This window comes from Antechinus flavipes, chromosome 4 (assembly GCF_016432865.1).
Source record: "Antechinus flavipes isolate AdamAnt ecotype Samford, QLD, Australia chromosome 4, AdamAnt_v2, whole genome shotgun sequence".
In the NCBI taxonomy this organism is placed as follows: domain Eukaryota; kingdom Metazoa; phylum Chordata; class Mammalia; order Dasyuromorphia; family Dasyuridae; genus Antechinus; species Antechinus flavipes.
The window spans coordinates 458,465,827-458,479,083 of NC_067401.1; positions in this window are offsets into that span (position 1 = coordinate 458,465,827).

Consider the following 13,257-nt stretch of genomic DNA (forward strand, 5'->3'; position numbering starts at 1 on the left):
AAGGAGTTTATTATATACTATTAGGAATAGAAAGTATCCAAAGATAAGTAAATGAAAATGGAATTTGAACAAACTGTTCACATATATGTGTGTGTATTTGTTTCCTTCCCTTCTCCCTTACTCCCTATTGAATCATGAAATATCATGAGTGCTGAAGAAGGAAAGATTGAATAAGCTGGGAACTGAAAAGCAGAATAAGGAGGGAGTATAGGTCAAAAGTCTTAACAGTAAACAAGGTTAGAGCTCAGATTCTCAGAGAAGCATGATGGTACAGAGTTGGCCCTAAAAATGAGTTCAATTCAAATTTCTGACCCATACTAATGGTGTGATCCTTGGCAAGTCCTTTAACCTCAAAACTCTCATTGATAAAGAAACTTCTTCATCTCTGATTCTAATGAATGACAGGCTCCTTGTCCTTATCCTCGTCCTCAAATTCCCTGAGGCTCATAGTTTGGTCATTTGGTCATTCAAACATCATTCACTAAGTTCATATCCTGTAGAATGGGAGAGACAGCCAGGAACAAACTTGGAGTTAGGAAGACCTGGGGTCAAGTCCTGCCCCTGACACATCTTATCTGTACAACCATGGAGATGTCTTCCACTGCTTTGAGCAAATTTTTAAGAGTAAGAAAAAGGAAAACTCGGTGATGTGCTTTGGATGAAGGTGTTTCTTCACCAACTGATCTCCAACTGGTGAAACCAAAGATCCCAGTCAGTAAGAAGAATAAAAGAAATACATGCATCGTATTAGACCCAGGAAAATATAGAGAGATCAATATTTCTCTATTGAATCTGAGAGATATAATCAGCTGGATACAATACAGATATACTGCACAAGCTTTCCTTTTCCTATGGATTTTCAAGAAAGAATTTCAAGAGAACAGAAAGGGAATAACAAACAGTTTCTCTGTCCATTCCTCCCCAGCCCACAAGCTTCTGCATATGACCAAGAGCCATTCTACAGAATCTATCAAGATGGATGCTGAGTATGGGAGTAAGGAGAAATCAAATCGGGATGAAGGACATAAATGGAAAAGACCTTAAAACCTTAAAGGGGATGAAAGTCAAGTCTCCTAAATGGAGGGCTAAATCAATTCAGGCTCAGAGGAAAGAATGAAACTCAGGATGATGCTGTGAATGAAGTGCAGACACATGGACTCCAAAAAGGTATCCACATGCAAGCAGCACTTAGTTTTATTTATGGAAACCAAAAAAGCAGCAGAAGAGGAGGGGAAGGAAGGAAAGAGAAAAGAAGGGAAAGGAACAGAGACTGTACTGCCTCTACCAGAAGAAGATTTGCATTTGACAATGTGCAAGTCAGTAAGAATAGCAATAGAGAAAAACAATACTTATCCTGTCGTGAAAAATCCTAAAAATAAGTCCAAACTCAGGCACAATTTAAAAAGAAAAAAAAATCCACATTCACATTGGGTGGCAGTCCCAGGCTGGGATAGGAATGAAATAATGGAGGCTGATAGATGAACGCTGCAATACTGGGTCACATTTACAATGCAGAGCGGGCAGTACCTTTCTCACAATGACCCCCTGGGTATTATTATTTCTACTTTATAGAGGAAAAAACTGAAACTTAGAGAAATAAAAGAATCCCCAAATCATATATTTGGGCAGATTTTGAAGGGTCATCAAGTCCAAGACATGCATGAATAAGGATCCCCACCACAAATCCAATGAGTTGTCATCTAGTTTTTGCTTGAAGGCTTCCTTCCAGGGAGAGGGGACCATTACCTCCCAAGACAACCCATCCATTTAATTTAACGATCACTCAAAGTGTCCCTGATAGTGAGCCTGAATTTGCCTCTTTCCAGCTTCTGCCCATTGATCTGATTCTGCCCTCTGGGGGTCAAGAAGTGAAGTCTAATCCCTCTTGAAAATGAAAGCCCTTCAAATCCTAGCACACTGGGAGTTTATTCTACTCCAATCTCTTTTCTGGACTATATATCTATTCCAATAAGACAGCAAGCTTTCCTGAATGGAGTCCAGTTAGAAAGGGAACACTTTCTTATGTCATTGGACCCCATTTCAGGAGCTGAAGGGTACAAAGCAAGGCGTCCATTTCCTTCAACTGATGTTCAGATTATATGAGCATCACCCTCCCCCACCCCCCAATCTGGTTGTCCTCTAAACTCTTTCTGGTTTATCTGTGTCCTTCCCAAAATGCAGGATTTACAGCTCAGGTCAGAGCCCAAGGATGGGCTGGCTAAAGCAAAGAACATAGACAGAAGTCAGCACCTCCTTCTTTCCAAAGCCTTGCTGGATGTGACACTGCCATGTTATGGTCATGTGTCTGTAGTGACTGACAAGGAGATCAAACTAGAAGCTGGATGGTGCGATGGATAGAGTAGAAATTAGGCCTGATATTTTCTTTGCGGTGTGACCCCAGAGAAGTCACTTAACTACTCATTGTCTCAGTTTCCTTACCTATAAAATTGTCATCATAATAGTACCTACCATCCATGGTTCTTGTGAGGGTCCAATGAGGTAATTTCTTTTAAAAAGTACTTAGCTCAGGGGTAGCTAGTTGGTGTAGTGGATAGAGCCCCAGCCCTGAAGTCAATAGGACCTGAGTTCAAATCTGACCTCAGACACTTAACAAGTCTAGGCAAGTCACTTAAGCCCAATTGTCTCAGGAAAAAAAAAAAAAAAAAAAAAACCTTAGCTCAGTGCCTGGAACAGAGTAGGGCAAATTACAAATGCGTATTCCCTTCCCCTCCCTAAACCCATCTCCACTATGATGTTTATTGACATTCTGTATGACACGATGTCCTGGACAAAGACCCTTTGCTTGGCACTCACTGAACTAAAATCAGTTGACCTTGGCATCCTAGCAGAGAAGAGAGATCTCTGACCTTAGAATCCTATCTTCATCGTGGGCCATCTGTGGGCCATTAAATTAAACCTCCAATATCTCTGAGCTCCAGTTTTTGTTCCATAGAAATGTGGGTCCTAACAAGAGCCCTACTGCCCAGACTCAGGTGTCATGAGAATGGAGGAAGATGTAGTCACTTACCGGGTGCCCTGTATTTGCCAGCCCTGAGCCAGGTGATGAATATGTAAAAAGAAGATGAGGAACAATTTCCTTGCCTTCAAAGAGCTTACATGTGCAGGTGGGAGGAGGGAGGCAATTTCAACAGGTAGGCAGATACACTTGGGCCAGTGGGAAATCCAGCTGCGATTTCTCGCTCTTGGGAAGGATGCTCCCTTATACCAATGCAAACCAACACTTTTTCAAACCTTGGAGTTGCCTGAGTCACCAAGAGATTAAAGGACTTACCCAGAGTCACTGAGACATCTCTATCAAAGACCTGTTTGCACAGACTTTGGCACAAACTATGCACTTAATATCATTGCTCGATACTAAGTTATTGATTCCTGTCTGAGGACATTTCTCTGTCTGCTGCACCACACTAATATTCAAAAACATAAATAAATACAGTGTAATCTGAAGAGGACTCAACCATGAGGCATTAGGGAAGTTCAAAAAAGGCTTCCTCTAGGAGAAGACTCCTGAGCAGAGCCTTGAAGGGTGAGGAATTCTAAAAGCTAATGTGTGTGGAAGTTCTTGAGAAGAAGAAAATTCCTATAAACTTAGGGATTGTTATTTTCTTCTCCTTAATTCTGGAAATGGGTTCCCATTACAGGGAGAAAGGGTCCCCTTGCTTAGGTTGCAATTAGCAAAGGCCACTTCACCATCCTGATTGAGACTGTTGACAATCCTGGCCTTGAGGTCTGCAGTGCCTTTATTGCCCTCCGCTGTGGAGCCGTTCAGTCCTGCCTCTCTCCTCCTCCACCAGCCAATCGTCCTGGCAGAAATGCAACCTGGAAATGAATGCAGTCATAATGAGATGCATTCTAGCTGGCTTTAAGCAGAGTCTCATTTCTTCTAGGCCTTTTGGGACAGAGGAATCTTTCCTTTTATAACCCAATGCTGCCACTGGGAAAGGCAGCATAAACCTTTCCTGGGACCAATGGTTTGGGTCTAGGAAAATCAAGCCTGAGAGAGATAAGGAGCCCATGATGAGGCTGATTAGGCAACCTGGAGCTTTGGTAGAGAAAAGTCTGCCACCTTTCATTCTGAATCAACTGTAAAATATTCTTACTCCCAAAGAAGTGAAATAGCTCCTTCCAGGTCACAATTGACAAAAGACCACATGGACCACGAGCCCCATCAGACCTGGGGTGAAGGCTTGCAGAGCCCTTTTCGGGGCCACTTATTCACCTTTGGTGTCCACCTGATTCATTCAGCTCTGTTGCTTCAAGAAGCACAGTGACCACAATCCAGTAAACTGTCTTGGCAGATGAACTAAACTAGATTGAGGATAACAGATGGCCTCAAACCTATGGGTAGTTAAGGGAGTGTTGACCCCGAGCTTTGGAAGACTTTCCCTGACAGAATGGGTAGATAAAAACAATTTGTTCCAACGGCCAGGAGGGCAGCTGAAGCAGGCGTTATGGAAGGCTTAGCGCTCAGTCAAACACTGCAGAAACCAAGATCACCCACTGGTGACCAGTCCATCACCAGTTATCTTGACTTTTGCCTTGCCACAGGACATTGATGTCTCTGGAAGAGAGACTGAGGCCCATAATTTTGTACAACTCTGCCTCGCTTCAATCCAATTCTTGCACAGAGCTGAGATCCAATCCAGGACTGACTCCAAGTGCAGCATGCTTCCACTGGCCCAAGCTGCCTCTTCTTTCAACTTTTGCTCTAAATGCAGGAGGGAGAAGGAGCTTTGACTCCCATTGCATAGGAACCCCATTTCTGGACGCCTAGAGGTCAGAGATGTCAAGTTATTTGCTCTAGAACATACAGCTAAGTGTCAGAGGCAGATATTCTGGATTTCAATTCTAGTCCTTTTATTCATGACCTCCTGCTGCCTCTTCTGCACATGGTTAAAGACTAAACAATTATTGGTTGAATGAATAAATGAAATAGAAATATGGGTTGGCAAAAGAGCAAACAGACTACCTTCTTTAATATTCTAATTCCTTTCCTAGAGACACAAGTGCCTGATAAAGACCTCCATTTGACCCTTAGACTTAAAAAAGGCTTTGATTGTTATAAGCAGTGATCTCATGGTCAGGGGAAAATAATTTCAAAGAATTCCAAATTCTTTTTTTCCTTCATTCCATATTCTGACTGAGCTCGACTTGGAATGAGACATAGTGCTGTTTGGATGGAAAGATAAATAAGGAGCTATTCCCGACTAACTTCCAGTTCTTAGATGAGCTAAGACCCCTCCCCAAATAGCTAGAATTCAAAGCAGTGTATGTGCTAAATGCTCTAAAAGAGAGGCAGACACAGAACTGTGCAAATCTTTGTCCACTGGAGGCTTGCTTATGTATGATGAGGTCAGATTTAATGGTGTGCATGGAAGGACATTTTTAAAGTTAGCTTTGGGCCATTTGAGACGAGGATTTAGTGTGTATCTTCACTCCTCCTGGAACTTTGGAGATTAATTCTGTGCTCTTAAATAGAGATCAGCCAGCATCACTCCCCTTGCATATATTAACAAAAACACATCCCATAAATACAGATATTTCAATCCATCTTCATCCCCAGTTGCTGTAAATAACCATCCTTTTCTTGGTTTTGCTTCTCTTTACAGAAATGACACACATAATTAATAAATAAGCACTCCAAAGGCAAATCAATACAAATCTAACCTTGTTCTAACAGACTTTTTGCCTTGTGTATTTCTCAAGGGCTGCCATGAATGCAGGGTTGCAATTGCTTTCTGCATGCCAAATTCCAATTTGATCAAGGGCATGGATTTAAGAAATGAAGTGGAAATGCAAAGATCAATGAGGAAGGCTGATGAGGCGTCAGATTCTGCTTTTGACTGGTGCCCACTGATCCACCCGGCACTCATTTGGATGCATTTGGAGGTGGCAGGATGTTGGGCAAAAAACCTTGAACTCAGAACTCGTCTTAACTCTTTCAGTAATAACGTGTTACTTCCCATCTCTGGATTTCAGGTACCTGGATAGAAGATGGAGGTGATAATATTGGCCATGTCTGATTCACGTGATAATTGTGAGCAACAGAGGAAAGAATAGATGTCAAATTCCTTGGAACACTCTAAATGGCTACCCAAAAGACAGAGCGAAATTCAAAGCTTTGGACAGGAGTGACAGACTTGCGTTAGACTCCCGCTGGCTCCTCCACAAAATCTCAGAGAAAAGTTATGTTGTCCAACCCTCCCCCCCTCATTTAAGCATAATCCCTCCTACAATATCCCTAACAAATAATTCTTTAGCCTCTGCTTGAAGACTATACATTTGAGAAACTCATTACCTCCCAAGGATAATAGCCAGCCTTGCTGAGTTGCTTTAAGGTCTACAAAGAGCTTGACCATTATTCTCTCATTTTATCCTGGCAATAACCTTTGAAGGTAGATGCTATTATCATCCCCTTTCACAGATGAGAAAACTGAAGCAAAAGTTAAGTAACTTGTCTAGGAATTGTCTGAGATAGGATCTGAATCACAGATCATCTGGTTTTTAGTCAAATGTGACCTGGAAGGGATTACTTCACTTCTTGGGGAGTAAGAATATTTTGCAGTTGATTCAGAATGAAAGATGGCAGACTTTTCTCTGCCAAAGCCCCATATTGCCTATTCAGCCTCATCATGGGCTCCTTATCTGTCTCAGGCTTGATTTTTATATGTCGTGTTCCTCAGTGATGCTCCTTGTACTGAACTGTGGCCAAGTTTTTCCCCCACTCAGTCATTATTCTGGATTTCTGTTTCCTCCTCTGTAGAATGGAGATTTGTAGTACTTGCTCTTTAGAATCTCCTCCAGTTCAGAATGAAAAATGAGTACATCTTTTGCAACTGAAAAAACACTTTTTTATTTTTCTCAGACAAAGAAATGTCTGCAATATTTCCATTAGCACCTTTGCGGAACAGTGCTCAGAGTGCCGGACATGGAGTTAAAAAGACCTGAGTTCAAATTCTGTTTCAGATGCTTACTAGCTGCATGACCTTGAGTGATCCTTTCTGCCTCAACTGCTTCATCTGTAATACTGAGGGATCCAGTTTAATGGTCTCTATGATCTTTGCTAGTTTTAAATCTTGATCCTCTAAACATTTTAAACCAAGGTAACAATATGGGATGATCTTCCTGGAGGAGGTAATGAGTTCTCCTTCACTGAGTATTTAATAGTACAGGATAAATTATTTGGGATCAATCAATAAGCATCATTAATCCCCTACCATATTCCAGGCATTTAAGCTAGACAAGGATGTAAAAAAGACAAGAAATCTCTCTCTGTCCTTATCTGCTTCCCCCACTTCTTTCAAGTATCAGCTAAAGTCTTAAATCCTAAAGGAAATCTTCCCCAGATCTCCTTAAAATCAGTGTTTCTGCTTTATTGATCACCTCCCATTTATTCTATATGGAACTTTTTTGAACACAGATTTTTACATGTGTCTCTCATTACAGCATGAGTCCCTGAGAGCAGTCAGGTCTTTGTTCTTTTCTCATATTCCCAGAGTTTGCCTCATAGAGTAGGTGCTTAATAAATGCTTGTTGACCAACTATGTCCACAGAGATTAGAGCTCATAGAGGAATGTCTTGTTCCAGTATTTGTGGGGCAAGATGATCCCAGAGGAGCATTGTGGGATGCTCCGATTCTGTGACTGCAGGAAGAGAGATGCTACGATATAGGCCCAGCAGTTCCCCAAAGCAAAGAAGATGCTATGATTTTCACTCACTACTCATCTCCCAGGAGCCCAATTACCAGCCAGGGAATAAAAGCCAGCAAAAGAGGAACGCTTTTGCTGGTGTTCATGGGATCAATCAGCCCATTCCTGCTGCTACACACAGGAGGTAGGGGCAGAATTTCTCCACGCCATGACCTAAGGGAGTCCTGATTATGTGTAACATCAATGTGATCCCTTTCCTGCAGATTAGTTTAATTCGGTTCAAAATGCATTTTTAAACACCTGTCCCAGACCAGGCACCATGTTAGCTGTGAGCAATAGAAAGTCACAGGGAGATATTCCCTGCCCTGGAGGAGTTTACATTCAGCTGAAGGGGTGGGGCACTTCCAACCTGCACACAGACAGTAAATGCAAAGTCACACAAAGTAAAATATAAGTGGGAAAAAGAGTTTAAATTGCACTGGGGGCAGAAGCAGGAAAGGATGTCCATAGGAAGAAATAGCTACACCGTGCCTTCTAAGAGATGAATTGAAGAGTGCATAGATTGCAGGAGACATTCATTCCCAAAGTGGCAAATCAACCAGGAAACCTGCCAGACTTATTAAATGCTTCCCATGTGCCAAGTACTGTGCTAAACACTGGAGGGACAAAGAAATGGCAAGCACAACTATACAACAGGAAGGAGGCTCTAACGGGAGGAGAGGAAGCTGAAAGGTTTGAAGCCTTAAAGAAATCCAGGGACTTAGAGGCAGAAGTGAAGAGGCAGGGGGAGAGAAAATACAAAGGCCAAGGAAAACACTGATTAACAGAACCAGGGTTCCAAAAGGCCTCCAGTATCTATGATTACAAGTTTAAATCAACGAGACAGAAACTTATTCGTGCAAAGGAACAGACTAGGAAATGGAAAACTGCATACAAGAAATAACATGAATACAACACTGGTTGAGTAATTTGAAATGACTAGGAAAGTACCTGGGGCTATATAAAAGAAGCCTATCAGTGCCAGGCTGAGAATGTTGTGTTTAACCTAAAAGAAAAGGGAGCCATTGAACGTTTTTGAGTAAGGAAATACCATGGTCACATTTGTGTGATAAGAATATCAATTTGCCCACTACATGGAGGATGGGTCATGGAGGGAAGAGATTAAAGCATAATTAGAGATTAGAGAGAGAGATTATATAGAAATATTTCTATATTATAGATTACAATAAAACAGATGAGAAAAGCTGGTAGCATGAACTAAAAGCTATCTGCGGGAGGAGAAGAAATGCAAAGATGGACTAGACTGGACTTGGATGCTGAGAGGATATGGGAAGAAATGAAAAGGAAAAGTCATAGATGGCACCAAGTTTGATGAAACTGAGTGATTGGAAGCATGGTGGGATCCTCAGCAGCAAGAGAGAAAATGGAAATAGAAATGGGTTTGGAGAAAAATGAAAAGTGTTTGGAAGGGAAGGGGGGAGAGGATGGAGGAAAGGGAATGGAAGAGTAAGGAGAGAAGAGGGATGGAAGGGTATAGAAGGAAAAGAAGGGAGAGAAGGGGATGGAAAGGAGGATAGTGCAGTGGGGAGGAGAAGGAAGGGTGTTGAGAGAGCTCAGAGGAGGTGTCAGCTCATGTTTTCTTTTTACCTTATTTTTGGATTCTGGCTATCCCAAATCATTTAGACAACAAAAGTTGTTTTACCTTTGGTCCATATTTTCCATTTTAGAAAGATTCTAGAGGTTGTAGGACTCAAGAGAAAATGCTTAGTTTCTTCCATCTTCTTGGTTATTTGATCTAGAACCCAACTCCAAGCCTATGAACCAAAGAATAAGTCCTGAACCTAGAACTAATAGAGACCTACGTTGTACTACCAACACTAACACTCATTAGATATGTGGCCATGGTAAATCATAACTTCTCAATTTTCCCCATCTATAAAATGGACATAATAATTTGTAAAGCCTTCCACAGGTTGTTACAAGCAAATGAGATAATTTATACAAAGCATGATATGTCAACAACTCTGATGTCCTAACTTAGCAGAACCTAAATTATCATTAATATCAGCACCCCAAATGATAAAAGTTTAGTAGCTGAAGTTATTTTTGAGAGGAAATTTGATAATGTCGATACTTCACATTTTATTGACCTAGAAAAAGAAAAATACACCCGTAGGAATCTGAATGAAAAAGAATGTTTTTAATATACCAAAAAAGTAGGAAAATCATATTTCTCTGATCTTCATGGTCTATATTTTTATTCTCCTATATGTTCACCATCAAAGAAACTCCCGCTAACTTCAAAGACAGCTTTGTGCAGCGAAGAAGAATGTGGAAGGAATTGAAAACATGGATGACTAACTAAATTGCACAGTTACTTAACCATCAATTACCTGTAATAACAAAAAAGTAGGTACTGGAAATACAAAAAAGTCATCTATTTGAGTGCATGGACTCTAGTGGACATTTCAGATAAAAGCACAGATATCTAATGTCTCAATCCTCACCCATCTCGTCTAGTTCTCTTCCTGATAGTTTAGTTCAGTCATCAATGCTCCAGACTATGATTGAGTAGTAGGTGGCAAGGATAGAAAAAAGAAAAAGCAAACTTCAATTTATTTAGGTTATCCAAAGAGGCTGTATGTAATTCACTTTCGGGGGGAGGAGGGAGGGAAGGAGACTGGATCTGTTTAGTGAATAACCACCCTCAACATGTTGACCCACAGTAAGATTAACAAACAATGCACAGGTTGATCATTCAGAAGGATGAGTGGAAGGTAGATGTATAACAAATGCTTTGATTATGAAAATTAAAGGGAAAATGCAGGATCAGAAAGTAGGATAGACTATTATTAAGTATTTGAAGGAAGGTCACAAAGTAAAGCACAGAAAATAAAAATGAAAAAAGCAGTCTGGAAAGCTACCTGAATACAACTGTCACAGACCCAAAAGGCTCAAACAGCTTTGATCTTCTTACTCAGCCTGAATGGAGCCCTAGTTCCTCATATACAGGGTAATTTTAAAGATAGAGAGCTTATTCTTGGAGAAGGAAGGTGGTTCATCAAGCAGAATAATCATTTTAGGCAAAGCCCTAAAAGTATCAGAAGGCTGTCGAACTCTCATAAAATATAAAAGAAATGATTGAATTTAAATCAACCTGATCTTATTTAATTCAATTCAACATTTATAAAGCACTAACCATGTCTAGAAGCCCCATGAAATTCCTAAATAGAAACCTTACCATAGCATAGAGGTGGCCATTGTGGATCAGTGAAGTCCATGTTGGGAGAGGGCAAGTTTGGCCACTCCTCCCCAATTGGAAAGGCTTTGAACATCTTTGGTGAGACCGCTGAGTAATCAGGACAACATTGAGGAAATTCATATCTTCAGAAAATCCCCCAAAGCCAAGACTCTTTGAATCAAACCCAGCAATATTATTGAGATCATCCTAGCTAAAATCCAGAACAAAGAAGGTATACCACCAGTTGACAGCAGGAAAAGAACTAGAAAGTGCCCATTATCTCTCTAAGTACTACATCCAGAGAGAGCCCATCTTATGTCATGTGCCAAGTCTACAAGGCAGTATCATCAAACCTTTCTTTCAATGACTGGTCCAGAAACTCATGATACAGTATGAATGTCATACATCCTTTTTCCTCCACGAAATATTGTGAACTGTTAGGTGAAGAAGTGAGGAGGAGGGGGAAATCATATAATCATAATAACACTATCTAGAAGAACATTTTTGAAAAACTTGAGTATTCTAATCAATGCAATGAATAACCATCAGTTTAGAAAATAAATGATAAAGCATAATCCCCACCTCGTGGCAAAGATTAGGGCCTCCAGATGAAGGATAAGATCCCTTTTTGGACACAACCATGTGTGATGTTTTTTTACAACTCCTTTGTTTTTTTTTTTTCTTCAAGTGCAAGAAGAATCATAAGGGAAGATACCAAAAGGATACCCCAATTAAAAAGAAAAGAAAGAGAGCCATTGAGCAATCTTTTTAATATAGAAAAAGAACAAATGGAAGGCCAAAAAGAAACACAGACATGTAGGACAGCTTTGAAAATTACAGATTGAATTCATTATCAATTACATTATAAAATTATTATAAAATAAAGTTGTACCTAAGAAAGATTTGCAATACATGTAAAATGCTCTTTTTATGTTTTACTTTCCATTTTATTTGGGATTTATTAAGTTCAAAATAAAAATTAATTTTGTTTACATTAAGAAGTATTAAGGCCACACAAGCCATCTGCACACTTAAAGTTGGGACTATAGAAGCAGCTCTTTTTTGGGTTTTAATCTTTTTGTCTAAAGAGCTCTTCAGCCATCTGTAGTAAGGAGACCTTGTTTCTGTATTTAACGGAGCTGGACTCTAACAGAGAATCTTCTTGATTTCACATAAACATGTGGGAAGAAAAGTTTTGAGTTCAAGTCCAATGACTGACTGAATATTTATTTTCTGGCAAAGGTCAGGAATATTTGTCACAAGAATAGGGACCAGCCATCAGGTCTGGAATTGTTTTTACCACAAGAGCCGGGGAAATGCCTATAGTAAGTAATAAAAGGGCTGAGATTTGTGTTAGTGGACAGAGTACCCATGAAATCACAAATAATTGATAAAATGTGCATGGTAAACTATCTGAGAAACTAGGGAAGTTACAAAATCAAATGAGAGCAATGCTATTTCTTATACAAGATCCTGGGCTTGCTGACACAGACTTAAATAACTGTAATGGAATGCAAAATAAGTCAATCTAGAAGCATATATTAAGCACCAACTATGTTCCAGGTATCTGTTAAGCATTGAAAGTAGACCAAAAAAAAAAAAAAAAAAACCCACAATTCCTTGCCCTCAAGGAGCTTATATTCTAAAGGAGGAATGGAAGTTAAAAAAAGAAGGACTACCCATGGACCGAGAAAGAAAAGATCATTTCTAACTGGAAGGGATCATGAAAAGTGCCTTGAAGCAGATAACATTGGAGCTCAGTCTTAATGGATGAATTAGATTTTGACAGGAAGAAAGAGGGAAAAGATGGGGATCCTAATCCTATTTCAGCACTATGAGCAACAGTATTGCTAGTTTGGGAAACTTCATTTCTTTGTTGACTTTTCCACCTCAGCCTTAAATTGGATTTCCCCATTTCCTTTTTTGCACTCTTAAAGCTGAAAGGTAGCATGGCCTTGGGAATACAAATGGGCTTCAGATTTCCAAAGATTTGAGTTCAATTCTGCTTCTGACAGAGTGACTGGATTAGTCACTTAAATTCTTAGTGGTCCCAAGCAACTAAGACAGCACTTTTCTTCTATGGGGAAGCTACCTACATAAAAGAAAAAGTCTGGTCCCATTCAACTTCTTGAGCCAATGATCCTGAATCCTTTTCCTATTTTCTCTTTTCTCCTAATCTTTTAGAAGTTTTCAAAAGACTTGATCCCATTTGTAACAAGATTCAGAATTCCCAACCCCATAGCTTCCTACCTTCTAGGAAATGACAATTTCCCTTTGCCTTTATTATTTCTATCTAGAGATTATAATCAGTAAGATAAAGTAAAGGTACTGTTTAGATTAAATTTTTAA